At 44.7% G+C, this 17,568-nt stretch overlaps 1 pseudogene across 1 annotated transcript in view; it reads left to right on the forward strand.

Annotated features, from left to right (window-relative positions):
• Nucleotides 1–13,286, forward strand: part of LOC310824131 (cytochrome P450 3A27-like) — a 128,326-nt pseudogene extending 115,040 nt beyond the window's left edge. Inside the window, exons 2-10 of the transcript in view lie at nucleotides 6,933–7,046; nucleotides 7,527–7,615; nucleotides 7,726–7,874; nucleotides 8,196–8,323; nucleotides 8,446–8,521; nucleotides 8,744–8,904; nucleotides 12,021–12,240; nucleotides 12,444–12,606; nucleotides 13,170–13,286. The product of the transcript in view is annotated as a cytochrome P450 3A27-like (transcript). The remainder of the gene's footprint in view (nucleotides 1–6,932; nucleotides 7,047–7,526; nucleotides 7,616–7,725; nucleotides 7,875–8,195; nucleotides 8,324–8,445; nucleotides 8,522–8,743; nucleotides 8,905–12,020; nucleotides 12,241–12,443; nucleotides 12,607–13,169) is intronic.
• Nucleotides 13,287–17,568: the final 4,282 nt, after the last annotated feature.

Raw genomic sequence — 17,568 nt, forward strand, 5'->3', positions numbered from 1 at the left:
TTTTGTTCCCAGGGTGGTTTCACCAATTTTGACACAGAGAGCTTCCAGAAATATGGGAAACTGTGGGGCTGAGTCTGCTAAACTGATCCTGGTTATTGTTAACTATGATGGATATATGTATCTCTCAGTGTCTACAGTATACACTCTTAAACCAGGCGGACACCGTGCGATTTTCACAAACACAGACGATCTAACCGACGAAATGGTCTCGTACACCAAGACAAATGATCTGTCTTGATGCAATGTACACTGCCCAAGCAACAATTTCATGCTTCCACATTAATAATTTGAATCTGTTATTGAGCGATTTAAGTTTTAAGCTTTTAAGTATTCTGTAGTATGGTCCCTGTGGGGGGACATGCAGCGTTCGGCCTGTAGAGGGAGCTACAGGACCGTGGCCAGGGTGACGTCGGCGAGGCTCCGTTGCACACCTGTTGCAAATGAAGCCTCGTTGACTAGATGGTTTAAGATGTGTGTGCCTCGGCGTTCGAGGGAGAAGGAGGGCGACTGGAAAGTCGCCGAGTGGCGTGTTACGAACATTGAAATTATTACGAACATTGGAATTATTACTAACATTTTATGAAAATAAACGGGATACTCCCAGAAAACAGTACCTCGACTCCGCCTCTGTGTCACAGACTTGTTACAGTGGCGCCCAACGTGGGGCACAGCAAAGGCGGAGAAAAAAAGGGAATGGAGGCGTTAAGCGCGGCTATCGGAAAGGATGGCCCTTATACTGGAGCAGCAGGCCCACCTCCAGCAGGAGCACCAGACCACGGTGAGGGAGATGGTGACGGCAAGGGCTGAGGACCGTACCCTCCTCCTGGAGCTCGTCAGGGCCCTGATGATGGAGGAGGGGAGCCGGCCCTTTGCCTACACCCAGCAGCTGCGGGACAGCGCGCGGCGGTGGCTGGACCCAGGGAACAGCTCGTCGGAGGAGGTCGGGGACCGGGTGGTGTTGGAGCAATTCCCCACGGGGCTCCCGGCCCGGACCGCCGCCTGGGTCCAGTACCACCGGCCCCAGGATCTCGCGGCCGCCGTTACCTTGGTGGAGGACGATCTCTCCTTCCCGCCGCAGGAGCCCCGATGACCAACCCCGGCCCCGCGCCAGGGGGCGGGGGTCCGGCGCCCGGCCCGAGGACGAGATGGCAGGGGCAGGCATGTCGAGAACCAGCCCTGGCCCCACAGGAAGCACCCCGAGCGACAGGGGGGGTGTGTTGGCGATGCGGACGGCCGGGCCATGTACAGGCGGAGTGCCCAGTGAGGGAGGTGGGGCAGGTCGTCCGCATCGGCGACATACCGGGCCCTCCCCCCGGACCAGGAGTGGCGTATCGTGTTCCGGTAAGGATACAACATGATATGCACCAGGCCTTCTTGGATTCGGGCTGCATGCAGTCCATGATCCAGGAGCGCCTGGTTCGACTGGGGGCATTGTTAAAGGCATCGAGGGTGTTGGTGAAGTGTGTGCATGGGGACATTCACGAATATCCCGTGGTCACGATCAAGATTCATTTTGAAGGGAAAAAGCATAGTGTACAGGCGGCGGTTAGCCCGCGCCTCACCATCCCCTTATTCTGGGTGTAGATTGGGAGGGGTTTCCTCAAGCGGTAAGCAGGGCTACCGGGGTGCGTGCACGACAGAGAGGGAGGTGTGAGGCGGGTAATGTGTTCTGTGCTGAGGCGGCGCCTCGCGACACTGCCGAGGAGCCGGAGCCGGCGGGGGGGTCTCAACCCGAGATTCCCCCGCCGAACTATCCGTTGCTAGGTGACTTCCCCCTCGAGCAGTCTCGTGACGAGACCCTACGATCGGCCTATGACCAAGTGATAGCGATTGATGGTACTTTGGTACGGCCAAACGCAGTACGCGCCCACCCCTATTTCGCGATTATCAGCGACAGGTTGTACCGAGTAAGTCGTGACTCACATAGCCAGGAGGAAGTAACCCAGTTGTTGGTTCCCCGTAGCCGCCGGGAAATGGTCTTCCAGGCGGCTCATTTCAACCCCATGGCGGGCCATTTAGGTTATGGTAAGACACTAAACCGTATAATGGCTCGATTTTATTGGCCGGGAATTCGGGCAGAGGTGCGTAGGTGGTGCGCGAATGTCAGTTGGTAAAGCCCCCTTGCGGCCCTTACCATTGGTCGAGAACCCATTCGACCGCATTGCGATGGATATTATCGGGCCATTTGATCGGTGTACACAGGGATATCGATTTGTGTTGGTCTTGATAGATTACGCAACCCAATACCCCGAGGCAATACCGCTGCGCAATATCTCTGCCAGGAGTGTAGCGCAGGCATTGTTTCAAGTAATCTCCCACGTGGAAATCCCGAAAGAGATTCTCATCGATCAGGGCACTAATTTTATGTCACGCACCCTCAAGGAACTGTATGGCTTGTTGAACATCAAGGCGATTCGAACCAGTGTTTACCACCCGGCCACTGATGGCCTTTGTGAGCGGTTCAATCGGACCTTGAAGTCAATGATCCGGAAGTTCGTACACGAAGATAGTCGGAATTGGCATAAATGGCTAGATCCCCTGTTGTTTGCGGTACGGGAAGTCCCCCAAGCTTCCACCGGGTTTTCCCCGTTTGAATTACTCTACGGGCGTAAGCCTCGGGGTGTCCTAGACCTTCTTAAAGAAAATTGGGAGGAAGGGTCAAAGCTCCACGCCCTAGGGGTTATCTCACGCGAGCATTTGCTGCAAGCCCAGGAGCGTCAAAAGTGACTGTACGACAGGGGAACTAACCTGCGAGAATTTACACCGGGAGATAAGGTGCTCGTACTGTTACCCACCTCCAGCACAAAATTACTAGCGAAGTGGCAAGGGCCGTTTGTGGTCACACGTCGCATGGGGGACGTGGATTACGAGGTAGTACGCTCGGACCAGGGGGATAGCTTGCAGGTGTATCACGTAAATCTCCTAAAAAAATGGAACGACGTGGTCACTGTTGCTCTGGCTACAATAATTCCAGAGAGAGATGAGTTCGGTCCGGAAGTCCCAAAATCAAAAGTTAGCACTCCGGTCGGTATTGATAACCATCTCTCTGCTAGCCAGGCCACGGACGTTGCAGATTTGCAAGCTAAGTTCGCGGACGTGTTCTCTCCCCTGCCCGGTCGGACTACGCTTATCGACCACCACATAGAAACGCAGCCGGGTTTAACGGTGCGCACGCGTCCCTATAGGTTGCCGGTACACAAACGAGACATTGTGTGCAGGGAATTGGAAGCCATGCTGGAGCTGGGTGTGGTCGAGGAGTCCCGCAGTGACTGGTGTAGCCCCATCGTGCTTGTCAACAAGCCGGATGGGGCTATACGGTTCTGTGTGGATTATAGACGGGTTAATGCGGTCTCCAAGTTCGATGCCTACCCGATGCCCCGGGTTGACGAGCTCTTGGACCGGCTTGGCACGGCCAACTATTTCACGACGTTGGATTTCACGAAGGGATACTGGCAGATTCCACTCTCGCCGGTATCCCGGGAGAAAACTGCATTCTCCACTCCGCTCGGGCTATTCCAGTTCACGGTGCTCCCTTTCGGGTTGTTCGGAGCCCCAGCCACTTTTCAGCGCCTCATGGACCCTGAGGTCCCTGAGGCAGGCGGGGCTGACGGCCAACCCGAAGAAGTGCGTGATCGGGCGGAGGGAGATCCGGTATCTGGGGTACCACTTGTGTCGGGGGGAGGTGCGGCCACAGATTGAAAAGACTGCGGCCATCGCAGCCACTCCGCGGCCCAAGACAAAGAAGGAGGTGAGGGCCTTCCTGGGGCTGGCTGGCTATTACCGGCAGTTCGTGCCGGGGTTTTCAGAGCTGGCCAGTCCCTTGACGGACCTCACCCGGAAGGGTGCCCCGGATCCGGTCCAATGGTCGGGCAAGTGCCAGGGGTCGTTCGAGGCCCTTAAGGGAGCTCTTTGTGGAGAAACGGTCCTGTATGCGCCTGATTTTAACCTCCCTTTCTCCCTACAGACGGACGCGTCGGATAGAGGCCTGGGAGCAGTGCTGACCCAGCGGGTGGAGGGGGCTGACCGGCCGGTGCTGTACCTGAGCCGCAAACTATCGGAGAGGGAGGGCCGGTACAGCACGGTGGAGAAGGAGTGCCTGGCCATCAAGTGGGCGGTCGGCGCCCTCCGCTACTATCTGCTGGGTCGCGCTTTCACCCTCTACTCCGACCATGCTCCCCTCCAGTGGCTCCACCGGTGGTATCTCGCCTTCAACTTTTCGGTCGTGCACAGACCGGGGGCGCAGATGGTCGTGGCAGACTTCCTCTCCCGTGCAGGGGGGGGGGGGAGTAGGTTGTCAGCCGTCGTGTCCCCGGCCTGTGTCGGGTGGTGGGGGTATGTGGGGGGACATGCAGCGTTCGGCCTGTAGAGGGAGCTACAGGACCGTGGCCAGGGTGACGTCGGCGAGGCTCCGTTGCACACCTGTTGCAAATGAAGCCTCGTTGACTAGATGGTTTAAGATGTGTGTGCCTCGGCGTTCGAGGGAGAAGTAGGGCGACTGGAAAGTCGCCGAGTGGCGTTGTGTTACGAACATTGAAATTATTACGAACATTGGAATTATTACTAACATTTTATGAAAATAAACGGGATACTCCCAGAAAACAGTACCTCGACTCCGCCTCTGTGTCACGGACTTGTTACAGTCCCAAACACAACTTGTGCGTTGCCAATGTTTGACAACATCCTGGATTCTCATTGGTTGAGGCTCCTATATTGCCTCTGAGCACGTCTCAAACTGCATGAATAAAGAGGAGCCACGACACGTCAGAATTTAAATCGGAAGTGATTGTGTCTTCCCTCCATGTCATTGAAAGGGCAAAAATGTAATTAAAAAAATAAAGAAATAAAGGGTTCTAAAAGGATTCTTTGGTTGAATAACTCTTATGGGTTCCATTTGCAGTGCCCTGCGTAAGTAATGGGACAAGCATTTTTTCTTCTTTTGCATTATGCAAATGTCCAAATTAAGCACTCATGTTTAGTATTTGGTCCCCAATCCTTTGTATGCAAAAGTGCAAAAGTCTGTGACCCATTGACCCAACCAGACGCTGGGTATCTTCTCTGGTAATGCTCTGCCAGACCTATATTGTAGCGATTGTTGTTTGTTTTTTTAGGATGTTTTGTCCTCCTCTTCAGCAAATTAAATGCATGTTCTATAGGATTCTATAGGATTCACTTTTTGGCCCTGAATAATTTCCTAGTTGCTATGGCAGTATGTTTTGGGTCATTGTCCTGCTGTATGGTGAAATGCCGTCCAATGAGTTTGGAGCAATTAACTTGTACTTGGACTGACAAGATGTTTCTGAACACTTCCGAATTCATCCTCATCAAAGGAGACGTGAGCCAGTTCCAGTGGAAGCCATACATGCCCAAGGCATAACACCCCCTCCCCCATATTTCACAGATGATGTGGTATGCTGTGAATATTGGGCAGTTCCTTTTTTTCTCCACACTTTCTCCGGTACATGTTTTTCCAGAACTCTGCAGGCTCTTTTAGGTACCTTTTAGCAAACCGTAACCTGGCCAGCCTGTTTTTGTGGCTGAGTAGTGGTTTGCACCTTGCAGTGTAGCCTCTGTAGTTCTGCTGGTGAAGTCTTCTGCGGATGGTAGTCTCTGACTCATTGACGCCTACCTCCTGGAGAGTGTTCCTAATCTATGGGGCAGTTGTTGTTTTTTTTTTGTTTTTTTATTATGGTGAGCATTCTTTGGTTATCCACTGGAAGTCTTCCTTGCCATTTGCGATTTCTTAGCTCACCAGTGCTTTCTTTCCTTTTAATGAAGTTCCAAACTGTTGATGTTGGTAGGTTTAAGTAGTAGTAGGTTTTAATGTTTCATTTTTTTCTGATATTTCAGCATCATAATGGCTTCCCTGACTTTCAATAACATCTCTTTGGTCCTCATGTTGACAAGACACCAATAGCAGACTGCACAAATTATGTGACGGAACACACCTGACGAACACACCTGTCAAGCCAATTGTCCCATCACTTTTGTGTAGCCTGAAATAGGGGGATTATGCATAAAAGTGTTGTAATTTCTGAATGATAAACCAATATGTACACAAATAACATCAAATAAAAGATGAGAATCTCTACGTTCTCATTTCAACTCCAAAAAGAAGAAAAAATGCTTCACTGTCCCATTACTTTCGCACGGTACTGTATAACCTTCTGTGGAAAAGGGTTCTACATGGAACCCAAAAGGTTTCTTCAAAGGGAGAGTGGAAGAAGAACCCTTTTTGGTTCTAGGTAGCACTTTTTTTCTAAGAGTGCAGGATCTGTGATGGGTCTGTCTGTCTCTATCTACGGTATATTCGCTTGAATGCCACAGCCTATTTGAGTATTGTTGCTGACCATGTGCATCCCTTCATGGCCACAATTGACCCATCTTCTAATGGCTACTTCCAGTATGATAATGTCAGCATGATAATGTCACAAAGCAAAAGTTGTCTTAAACTGGTTTCATGAACATGACAATGAGTTCAGTGTTCTTCAGTGGCCTTCCCAGGATCTGAATCCAATAGAACACCTTTGGGATGTGGTAGAACGGGAGATTCACATCTTGAAAGTGAACCTTAAAAATCTGCAGGAATTGAGTGATGCAATCATGTCATCATGGACCAGAATCTCAAAGGAATGTTTCCAACATCTTGTGGAATCAATGCCACGAAGAATTGAGGCTATCTTTGTTTTTGCTGGTCTGTAGGATCTATGATGGCCGTCAGCCCATCCTGTGTATCATGGACACAGCCATGATCAAAACCATCCTCATCAAGGAATGCTACTCCCTTTTCACTAACAGGAGGGTAATACGCTAAATTGAAGTTGTTGTATGGGGAAAAAAACATAAGGGCTCCATAAATAGATAATATCATTGTTATTATAGCATTATTAATAGTAGGTTAATCTTGCAGTTTATAATTATTATTATTTTTCTAGAATATCTATCTCAACGGGCCTCTGTATGACGCCGTGTTTATCGCTGAGGATGATGCATGGAGACGGATCCGCAGTGTCCTGTCTCCCTCCTTCACCAGTGGGCGGATCAAAGAGGTACAGTCCCATCTCTCCTCTCCTTCTTTCATTCATTCCTTTATACAACACAAATAAATGAATGACTGACAACTCTGACGCGCGCGCGTGTGTGTGTGTGTGTGTGTGTGTGTGTGTGTGTGAGAGTGTGTGTGTGATTTGTACTATGTGTATAGTGTGTATTCATTGTTGTTTGTTGTTGTGTGAAGCAGCAACTTTAATTAATTAATCCAAGACAAATTTTCATCCGGGACAATAAAGTATATTTGATCTTATCTTCGATAAGTTCAGTGGTCAGATGACAGAGTATAGAATAATAGTTCATCTTTGGAGTCACTTATTTTTTGACTATATACATAATGTATCCTGTATGGATGTATATTCTCAGGCTATATAAACATTAAAATAATTCCTGTTTCAAACATGATATTAATATATGTTTTGCACATATTAATCCACGTATCAATCATGATATTTTTCCATGTATCCTTCCCAACTCAGATGCTCAGGATCATGAAGCAGCACTCTGGTAACTTGGTCAGCAATCTGAAGAAGACGGCTGATAACGATGAGCCCATTGAACTAAAGGAGTGAGTATTTATCTCCGAGACGATAAGGTGAATTTGTAATTTCAGTGAACTCCCCCTTTAATTTTGTGGTTGTGATTCTGGTGGTCAGAGATTGTGTGGTTGTGTTCCAGGTTCTTTGGACCATACAGTATGGATGTGGTCGTCAGTACTTCATTCAGTGTCGACATCGACACCTTCCAAAACCCCTCCGACCCCTTTGTGACCAACATCAAGAAAATGCTCAAGTTTGACATCTTCAGCCCACTGTTCCTCACAGTCGGTACAACTGCCCCCATATAGCTTTCAGTCATTTTGTGCTTAATAAATGAAGCTATCGATTTTATTGATTAGACTGACATAAACCACACTGCCAATGGTTTGCGCTCTACTCATTTGACAAACACATGGGCCCTGTCCAGAACCAACCTCTAGTTCCTAAATGCTGGACACTTGGAGATCTGAGTGGACTGGATACAGAAGTGTCTAGGGATAGAGCCTAGGAGTTGTTTCTGGACAGGGCTGTGCATTGAATAGGATTGGAGTCACGTATCATGGTATTTCCTGTTCCTGTTTGTAACCGTGGCATTTCCTGTCCGTCCAGCATTCTTCCCCTTCATGGGTCCTGTTATGGCAAACATGGAGGTATCCCTATTCCCTGCCTCGGTCACAGATTTCTTCTACGCTGTCTTTCAGAAGATCAAGTCCAATCGCGTGGCTAGCACCAGGAAGGTATGTAAATATAACTGATCAAATATACGATCTTCAGCCAGTATTGTGTAATACAATTGTAGAGATTTGGTAGCATCTGGTAGTTCTCATGTGATTTTGATCTGACGTAAGCCTGCTTCCAGAGTCGGGTAGATTTCCTGCAGCTGATGATAGACTCACAGAAAGACAGCAACTCAAAGGGAGAGGAGCAGAGTAAAGGTGCCTGCCTTAAACACACACACACACACACACACACACACACACACACACACACACACACACACACACACACACACACACACACATACACACTGTATACTAGCATCTAACACACACACAAACAGTACCTGCCTCAAACACCTTTTCCTACAAACACACCGTGGAAATACTCTACTTTGTCCCTTTCTCACACCTACCACCCCATTTCACCCATCATCATAGGATTGAGTGACCATGAGATCTTATCCCAGGCAATGATGTTCATCTTTGCTGGCTATGAGACCACCAGTAGCTCTCTGTCCTTCCTGGCCTACAATCTGGCAACCAACCCTCACATCATGACCAAGCTGCAGGAGGAGATAGACACTGTGTTTCCCAACAAGGTAACCCCTCTGCAGACTCCTATATAGTACTATTCATGTGGAACAGGAAATATGATAGTGACAGTGTTTTAGAGGGTACTGATGAATGTGTAACCCCTGACTTCTACAGATGGTTAGATAGGTGACAGTATTTTGCAGTGTGCTAATGTGTCTGTAGCATCCCTGTGCAGACTTCTGCCCAGTATTATTCATTTGAAACAGGAAGTAGATAGGTGTTGTTGGAATCTTCAGAATAGTTAAAAGGCCAGTACCTGAGGACCTGAGGGATCTACAGGGTATATACCTTAAAAGCATGTCTGACATGCAGTGGTGTGCATGACCATAGAGTGATTTCTAAACTAATACAATTATCTTAAAATAAATTATAAAACTAACAGGTAATCAGTGCAGAGACTTGTGTGATATGTGCTCTCCATCTGACATGTGCTGCTGCATTTTGTATCATTTGCCAAGAGCTTTCTTTGGTCGACCAGACAGGAGAGTGTTACAGTAATCAAGGCTGCTAGTAATACAAGCATGCATTCGTCTCTCAGTGTCAGCCTGGGAGAGGAAAGGTTGCACCTTTACAGCTGTGTTCTGTAAAGGTCCATGTAATATTCAAGCTTTCTAAAAGCTTCCTAACGGTTGTAATGACTATCTTTAATCGGTAGCGATCAGGGAACAAGATCCCTTATAATAAATCCCTTATGAATAAATATTTCATTTACGAACGCTGTTTTGGTTCGGAAAACACGCTTTTTAAAATGCAGTGTCCTACCTGACATTCGGTTTGCATATAAACATGTTGTTAGTGCCAGGGGTGTTCTAGGGGAGTAGACTGACCTTTCTCTGGTGGCTGCCTCTCCCAATCGTGTGCGCATGCAGAAACACAACAGCTAATGTCCAACACTGCAAGTTCATTTCGGGGGGATATATTATTATTAGGGAGGATGTTGTTGTTTGGACAACTTCAGACAGAATTTCTCCACGATGGCAGATTTCCGACAAACTTACTTACTCTTCTTTAAGTGATACAAATATGTTTTAGTCACATTCTTGATATGGGTTTCAAAATTAAGATCTGAGTCAATGGTGACACCTTGTTTTTTTGCCTGGTGCTTAGTGTTACTGTAAGTAGTGTCTTTAAGTGTGCAGACAGTTTCTCTCTTTCGGCTTTTGCTCGAATGACTAGTACCTCTGTCTTATCTTGGTTGAGCTGTATGAAGTTCTGTGACATCCATATTTCACCAGGAAATCAATCAAACTGAAATTGTTGGGTGATACAGAAATGTACAGCTGGGTGTCATCTTCGTAACTGCAGTAATTAATATTGTGCTTCCTGATGACACTGACGAGGAGTACAGGCCCTAAAATTCAACTTTGAGGAACCCCACAGGTGTGGTCACCAATGGGAAACAAAATGGCCAGTTAGGTTGGTCCTACACCAGTTAAGAACTGGACCAGAGAGGCCAACCCACTTCTCAAGTCTATCAATAAGGATATCATGGTCCACAGTATCAAAAGCTGCACTCAGGTCCAGCAGGACAAGGACAAAGAGCATTTTGGCATCAGCATTAATTAATTAATTCTAAGGTCATTAAGAACCTAGTTAATAACTTAACAACATAGTGCTATCTCAGTGCTATGATCGGCACAAAAGCCAGATTGGAACATGTCAAATGGGAATAAGGAGATTATTTAACAGTTTGAACACCTTTTTTTCAAGAATTATTATTTTTTTGCTTAAAAAGGGAAGGTTGGAGATTGGCCTAAAATCACTAAGGACTGAAGAGTCTAAGTTACTTTTCTTCAGGAGGGGTTTCACCATGGTAGTTTTAGGTGCAGATGAACAGACCCCCACTTTGCTGAGCATTTCTGTATGACCACTGCAAAAGAGTTCATAGTGCTTCCGTGTGGTGGAAGGTGGGGTAACAAGTCATCAAACACATCTTCAGGTCTTGCCTGAGTGATCCTCCTCACCTAATATTGGTTCTCTTATCTCAGAAGTATGTTGCAAATTCCTCACATTTGTAGGTGGAGAGCAGATCACCAGGTGTCTTGTGGGCGGGATTTATAAGGCTGTCAATCGTTGAAAAGAGCACTGTTTGAGTTGTTATGATTCATTATCAATTTTGAGAAATGATCCCGTCTGTCTTGGCGTTTTTTTATTGCCTTATTAAAAGCAGAAAGATGCTCTCGAAGAATATCAAGGTGGACCTGCAGTTTTTGTCCGCTCAGACTTTCTGCAAATTCTTTTAAATTTGGCCACAGCCTTTTTCAGTTTGACTGGTGCTACAGAGTCGATAGTTGCCCTTAGTTTGGTGTTGAAGCTGGTTGCTAAATCATTATCACAGGAGGAAGCTGTTGATGGTGTACTATTCATATTCATATTCATCATGAAATTCTCATCTGCTCAGCGACATGGCTAGATAAATAATAGAGTGAAAATATATTTTTCCCCACTTCTAATAGACTGACATGCATTCATGTTTAGCCAGGTTTCAGATAAAAACATTACAGTGCAGCTTTCGCTCTGAGATAAGATCAATAAAGGTTTTGCCAGATAGGGACCTAATATTCAAAAGCACCATGGTAATGTTCTCTGGGCTGTTCGGTGCTGCCCGGCCACAGTTAATGGAATGGATACCAAGTTATTCACATTTGAACCACCTGACAGTTTTCTTGTAGTCTGTCGACTGTGATAGGAAATAATAGACTATAGCACATTCAGTATTCCAAGCAGTCAATCCACTAAAAGCAGCCCAGTTTAGTGGCATTTTGACTTCTGATTGATCCTTGTGTACATCTATCATTTACATTGTTCAGTGGAAACTAAATGTATTTTCTTCTAACTGTCAAGATAACATTATTTAGCGATTTTTTTGTTTATTCATGTATAACAAAAAAGCAAGACACTATTACACATGTACATTGAAAGTAATGGCATTCTGTATGCGGGTGTCATGAAATTAGGCTATGCAGATTAGAATAATTATAGTACTGTGTTCATTTCCCCCCCAAAAAACACAAAAAACTAACAGCTATTCAGATTTGCGACGAAAAAGAGTTAGTTCTGGGCTACGGCTACGTGAACGACCAATCACTAGTGCTCATGTGAGTGTAATATCCCTGTGCAGGCTCCTATCCAGTACGAGGCTCTGATGCAGATGGACTATCTAGACAGCGTTATCAACGAGTCTCTCAGGTTGTACCCCATCGACTTGAAAGAGTCGCCAAGAAATCTGTTGAGATCTGCGGCATCACCATCCCCAAGGGTATGGTCATCATGATACCCATCTGGACCTTGCACCGTGACCCCGATGTGTGGGAAGACCCAGAGGAGTTCAAACCAGAGAGGTAATGGGCCACATCTTAACCACAACCACAATATCAATCACAACAGCAACGATAAGAGCAGTGTTCCACAAACAACCATAAAACAAACCTAAATGCGACGACCAAACACAAACAGGTTTCTTCAACCATGTATAACCATCATATTACTGTGATTTAATTGATATGTTCTTTAACCCCTCCTCCTCTGAACTCTCCGTGTGTAGGTTCAGTAAGGAGAACAAGGAGAGCATCGACCCATACACCTTCATGCCGTTCGGGTTGGGCCCACGGAACTGTATCGGGATGCGATTCGCTCTGGTATTGATGAAACTGGCGATGGTGGAGATTCTACAGAGGTTCAACTTCACCGTCTGCAAAGAGACAGAGGTGAGACAAAATAATGATACAATGATTGTAAATATAATTTTGTACCTATGACTTTGTTGCGTTTCTTTATGTAGCAGAGGTGATTTTGGAATCACACTCGGGTGATGAGGTAGCCCTGCCTGAGACATGTCCTCTTGGATGTCCTCTTGGCTTAATAGTAGCGTTTGTGTCTTCCACATGGGAGACCCGGGTTTGAACCCCCATACTACAATTCTGTACTTGCGTACTGCATGAGTATGTACTCCCCATTTAATTTCCCAGATTGCATTTTTCAGTACTAGGCGCCAATCATCCTCAGTATAGGCTACCTACTAAATGATGGAAGTGTGAGATTTAAAAAAAAGCTATTTGTATTTCTGCAAAACTCCCTCGAGACTTCATAGGGCCATTTTAATGTATGTCGACCCAAGAGAGGTTGTCCAGGAGTTTGAGTTTATTTGAATTTATAGTGCAATGCTACCCGAACGTAACAGTGACACTGTATTAGGTAACATTCATAGTGTAACGCTGACATCTGTTTTACTCGTTCCTTCATACTTTAACTGTGTGTCAACTCTCACCAGATCCCCATTGAGATGGACCTACAGAACACTCTGATGCCCATACGGCCCATCAAACTCAAGCTGCTGTTCCGCTGCCAGGAGTCCAACGACAACCAGCTCAAAGCAGACAGCCAGTGATGAGGACCTGCCCTGCTTCAGGTCTCTCAGTTATTATGTTACACATAGATCTAGGATCAGCCCCAACACTGGCTACTTTCAAAAATGGGCTTAAAGAAAAAAAGGGCTTCGCTTTTGCCTTAAATTGAAACTAAATTGGCGCTAATAATTGCACAGTGACCCTAAAATGCACTGTGACTTTTATTCTTTTTTTATGTCTTTTATGCATTTTTATTCAAAAAAAATGTTCATGCTGTTTCCTTTTTATCTATTTTACGTAAAGCACTTTGAATTGCCTCTGTGTATGAAATGTGCTATATAAATAAACTTGCCTTGCCTTGCCTTGCCTCGCCTCGCCTCTGGGCTCTGCTGCTACTGTATGCTGCTCTCTTTGTATCTGTCTATTAGTGGAGGTCCAGGACTCGTTGTACAGAGACAGTTGTTGTCTGTCGTCTGCAGGGCAGGGATTTGCATGTGACTTGTGCATGTTTTGTACTCGTCTGGTAGTGGGTCTCTATCATCACGCTAAAAACGTGTGTATAATCACAAACTAAATCATAACATGAGAATGAACAACATGCCATCAAAACATGACAATAAATAGGTGTTAGATTAGATTCAACTTTATTGTCATTGTGCAGAGTACAAGTACAGAGACAACGAAATGCAGTTAGCGTCTAACCAGAAGTGCAAAAAAGCAGAAAAGTGCAATGTGAACAATATATACAGGTAGAGCAGTATAAGCAATATATGAGCAGTATAAGTAGTGCAGTATAAGCAGTATATGAGCAGTATAAGCAGTATATGAGCAGTATAAGTAGTGCAGTATAAGCAATATATGTATTAACAGTAACATTATAAGCAGAATAAATATAGAATGCAGTATGAACAGTATAAGCAGTATATGAGCTGTATAAGTAGTGCAGTTACCAATGTATTGGGTCTATCTATGGGTATCGTAGTGCAGCAGTAGTCAAAATGTACCTGCATTTTATCGGTTGAAGTGCCATCTCATCTGTCATAAGATTTGACTTGTAAAACTGAAAAGTAGGATACAACTAATAGCCTAAATGTATAAACACAGACCACAACCAAAAAACAACATGGGAAAATCGTTTACGCATCCTCTGCAGCAGGAACAGTGCAGAGAAAAAGTATGTACAGTAAACCCCATAACTGAATACACTTCATACGCTTCAGCGCGACACAGAACGCCTATACTGCAACAAAGTAAAAAGATGAGACAGACACGTGTCTTCAATAACTTGCATGTTTAATCAAAATACAAGCATTCGGCACATCGTTAACTTGTAGGAAAGTTTAATCAGGTTTTATCAATTGTATTATTTTAAATGTGAAATAAATAGCATCAGTGCAGAGGCTATAACACACTACAAAAGTCACATTAAATCACGGAAAGTAGGCTAGGCTAATTAACGGAACTATATGAATATACAGCCGGAGCCCAGTCCAGGGTTCTGAAAGCGACAAGTAACAAGTGTGCCCATCAACTGTCTCGATATTAGGCCTATACGTAACATTTAGTCCTCCACTTTATATCACAGGTAGTATAACGTTTAAAATGACTACAAAACAAAAGCAATATAGTCTACAGTGAACGGCGCATTGTCCATTTGTCATACATGTCCAAACAGACCTGCACACTTGAATAGGAAAGTAGCGCGGCGGTTCGTTGCTTCAGCAAACCTCTCGATGACTTTACTGTTGAAATCCATCTGTCCCTGGATCAATGCATTTTCAATGGAAAACATGTCAAGGCCGTTCAGTCGCTGGTGTCTGTTCTGTTCTGACAGATGTATAATGTCTTTGAATCCAGCCGATGCCCAAATAGTCTCCACCAAAAATCATACATGGGAAACAGAACAGCGCATGTTTCGAGGTGGTAGCGGTTAGCCATCTCTTTTTGTCAAACCATTCCTGTTGGCCCTAAACGTTTTATCTCCAACTTCTCTTCCAAAGGCAATGTACTAAACCGCATGGTCAACAAATAATCTACACGATTCATTGTGAAAACTTTAGCTAGCTAGCATTAGCGATAGACGTACAGTAGATGAACTGAATTGCTTTATGATTATTTCCTGTCATGTCAGACCACGTTAACGACATTAGCGTTTAATAGTTTTTCGCCACCTGTTGCTAGGCAGAATTCATACCCAATATAATTTGCGTGAGGTTTTTCCTGCTTACGCCAAACACGCTCACGTTGTTCCCCTCGCAACGATGGGGCAAGAGTGCTCCGCTGCACCACAGCAGAAAGACGGGACAGGGAGCTCAGTCCGCACACACTAGTAATTACTAGTAATTAGTAATTACTCCAAAAACAGCACTATACGGATTATGAGTCAAGTTTTATATATTTATACACACCAATTTCACCATTTAATCTATTTTGTATTAAATATAAAATACTTATTATTATTACTAATAAAAAATATGACTAATAATTGTTTCGTATTTGTAATGTACTTTATGAGACTTTATGTTTGTAATGTACTTTATAAAGAAAAAAAACCTGTATATCCCCAAATTTGATTCTATGCAATATGTTTTTTCAAATGTTGTATTTGTCTTGTAGGCTACTTTTGTGTAAGCCGTATATTGTGGGTAAAATGCACTATAAATTCAAATGAACTTAAACTTAAATGTGTATTGCAGTGGAATCCGATCCGCGTGTAAATCGAATCAATTTTCCATTGACATGAATGCAAGATTTACGCGCGCGGATTTGGAGTTAGGATTCCACCCAAAATGCGTTGCTATTGGTATCATTATGACGTTGATATGTACACAGAATTGAGAATGTTCTGCAATAATACACAAAGTTCTTGAACTTTTAGTTCAGTGGCATAACGAGCTAAGACGCAACCTGAACCTGTGCAATCAGTATTACCAGAGTGAGATATAAAGAGATTATAACCGGAAGATTCGGCGCTTATACACAGCCTATTGACTGAGGTAGGCTAATGTAGGCCAGAGATGTAGTATAGTTGACATATAGTATAGTTTCATAACACTTGTATTTGTAAATACTTGAGACGGCATAGGCCGACTACCTTTACAGCATTTGGACAAGGGACGCGTAAAAATGTCACTGAGAGATATCTGTCACTAGGAGATGATATTCCCATTAAGTCGAATTCAGCGTTGGATATTTCTATATGCCTAAAAACTCACATCTTTAGAAAGGCCTTCCTTTAGGTCCTGTCCTCTTGTTGTTGTTAGTGTTTTGTTTGTGTTTTTGTTCGTGTGTCTATTGCACTCAACTGCACAGGCTTTGAAATTGTCAGCTACAAATGAAAAACACATTCCAAATAAAATATATTTTTTATTATTATTATGAGAGACCTAAATGACCTAACCCAGACCTAACCCATGAATTGAATTAGGGCTATTTTAATTTTGCCGAGGTCTTCTGCTTATTAGCCTATAGGCTCCTACCTGTACCAGGCCGATTCCAGTTAATAAAATGTGCCCATTATATGGCCACTGATATTTGACCTGTTGGCCACAATTGTAGGCTATATTTCAAGGCGTGTCAACAAACATAGCCAGCCAACCCACACTGGAAGCTTTTGCTGACTCTAACATAGGCCTCTGACAGGACCAAGTCACTTCGAACCATTGCATCGAACGCTGATAAGAGTTGTTAGGCAGTGAATTACCATGATAGTCATTCCAAACCCATTATGACGCCAGCCGAACGCACATTATAGATAATAACATTTCTTTGCTGCCAATCGGTGTATTGGTATTTGTTGACTGATTCAGGAGGGCAAACTCAAAGATTGTTATCCCATTCTCATTTGGGGAATCTTTCTGACATTCCTGTTGCATTATAGTATGGGTGTGTGGAGATTATTTCAATAATTTTTGTTTGTGTTCTATCTACTGTAGGTGCATAAAAACAATGGAGGTGAAAATATATATGAGTATTGAGGATATCAGGAAGGAGCATGAGAGGACTAAGACAGAGAAGGCAGAGTTTGAGAAAAAGATAGAGGAATATGAGAAACAAAAGAGAAGGGACCAGAAAGTTAGGCAGAGGGAGGAGGAGATCCTGGCCAGAAAGGCAGAAAGACTGCAGGAGGACAGGAATGAGTTCAATAGGGAGAGGGAGGAGATGGACAGTGGGATCAAGATCCTCATGATGGAGATTGAGAAAGAGAAGGAGTCCTCAAAGGAGATACTTAGAAAGGCTGAGAAGGCAGAGGCAGAGTTAAATATGATGAGGAAGGAGAGCGTGAAAATCCAAAGAGACGGGCAGAAGGTGGAGCAAGAAATG

Source organism: Argentina silus (assembly GCF_951799395.1).
Source record: "Argentina silus genome assembly, chromosome: Y".
Lineage (NCBI taxonomy): Eukaryota > Metazoa > Chordata > Actinopteri > Argentiniformes > Argentinidae > Argentina > Argentina silus.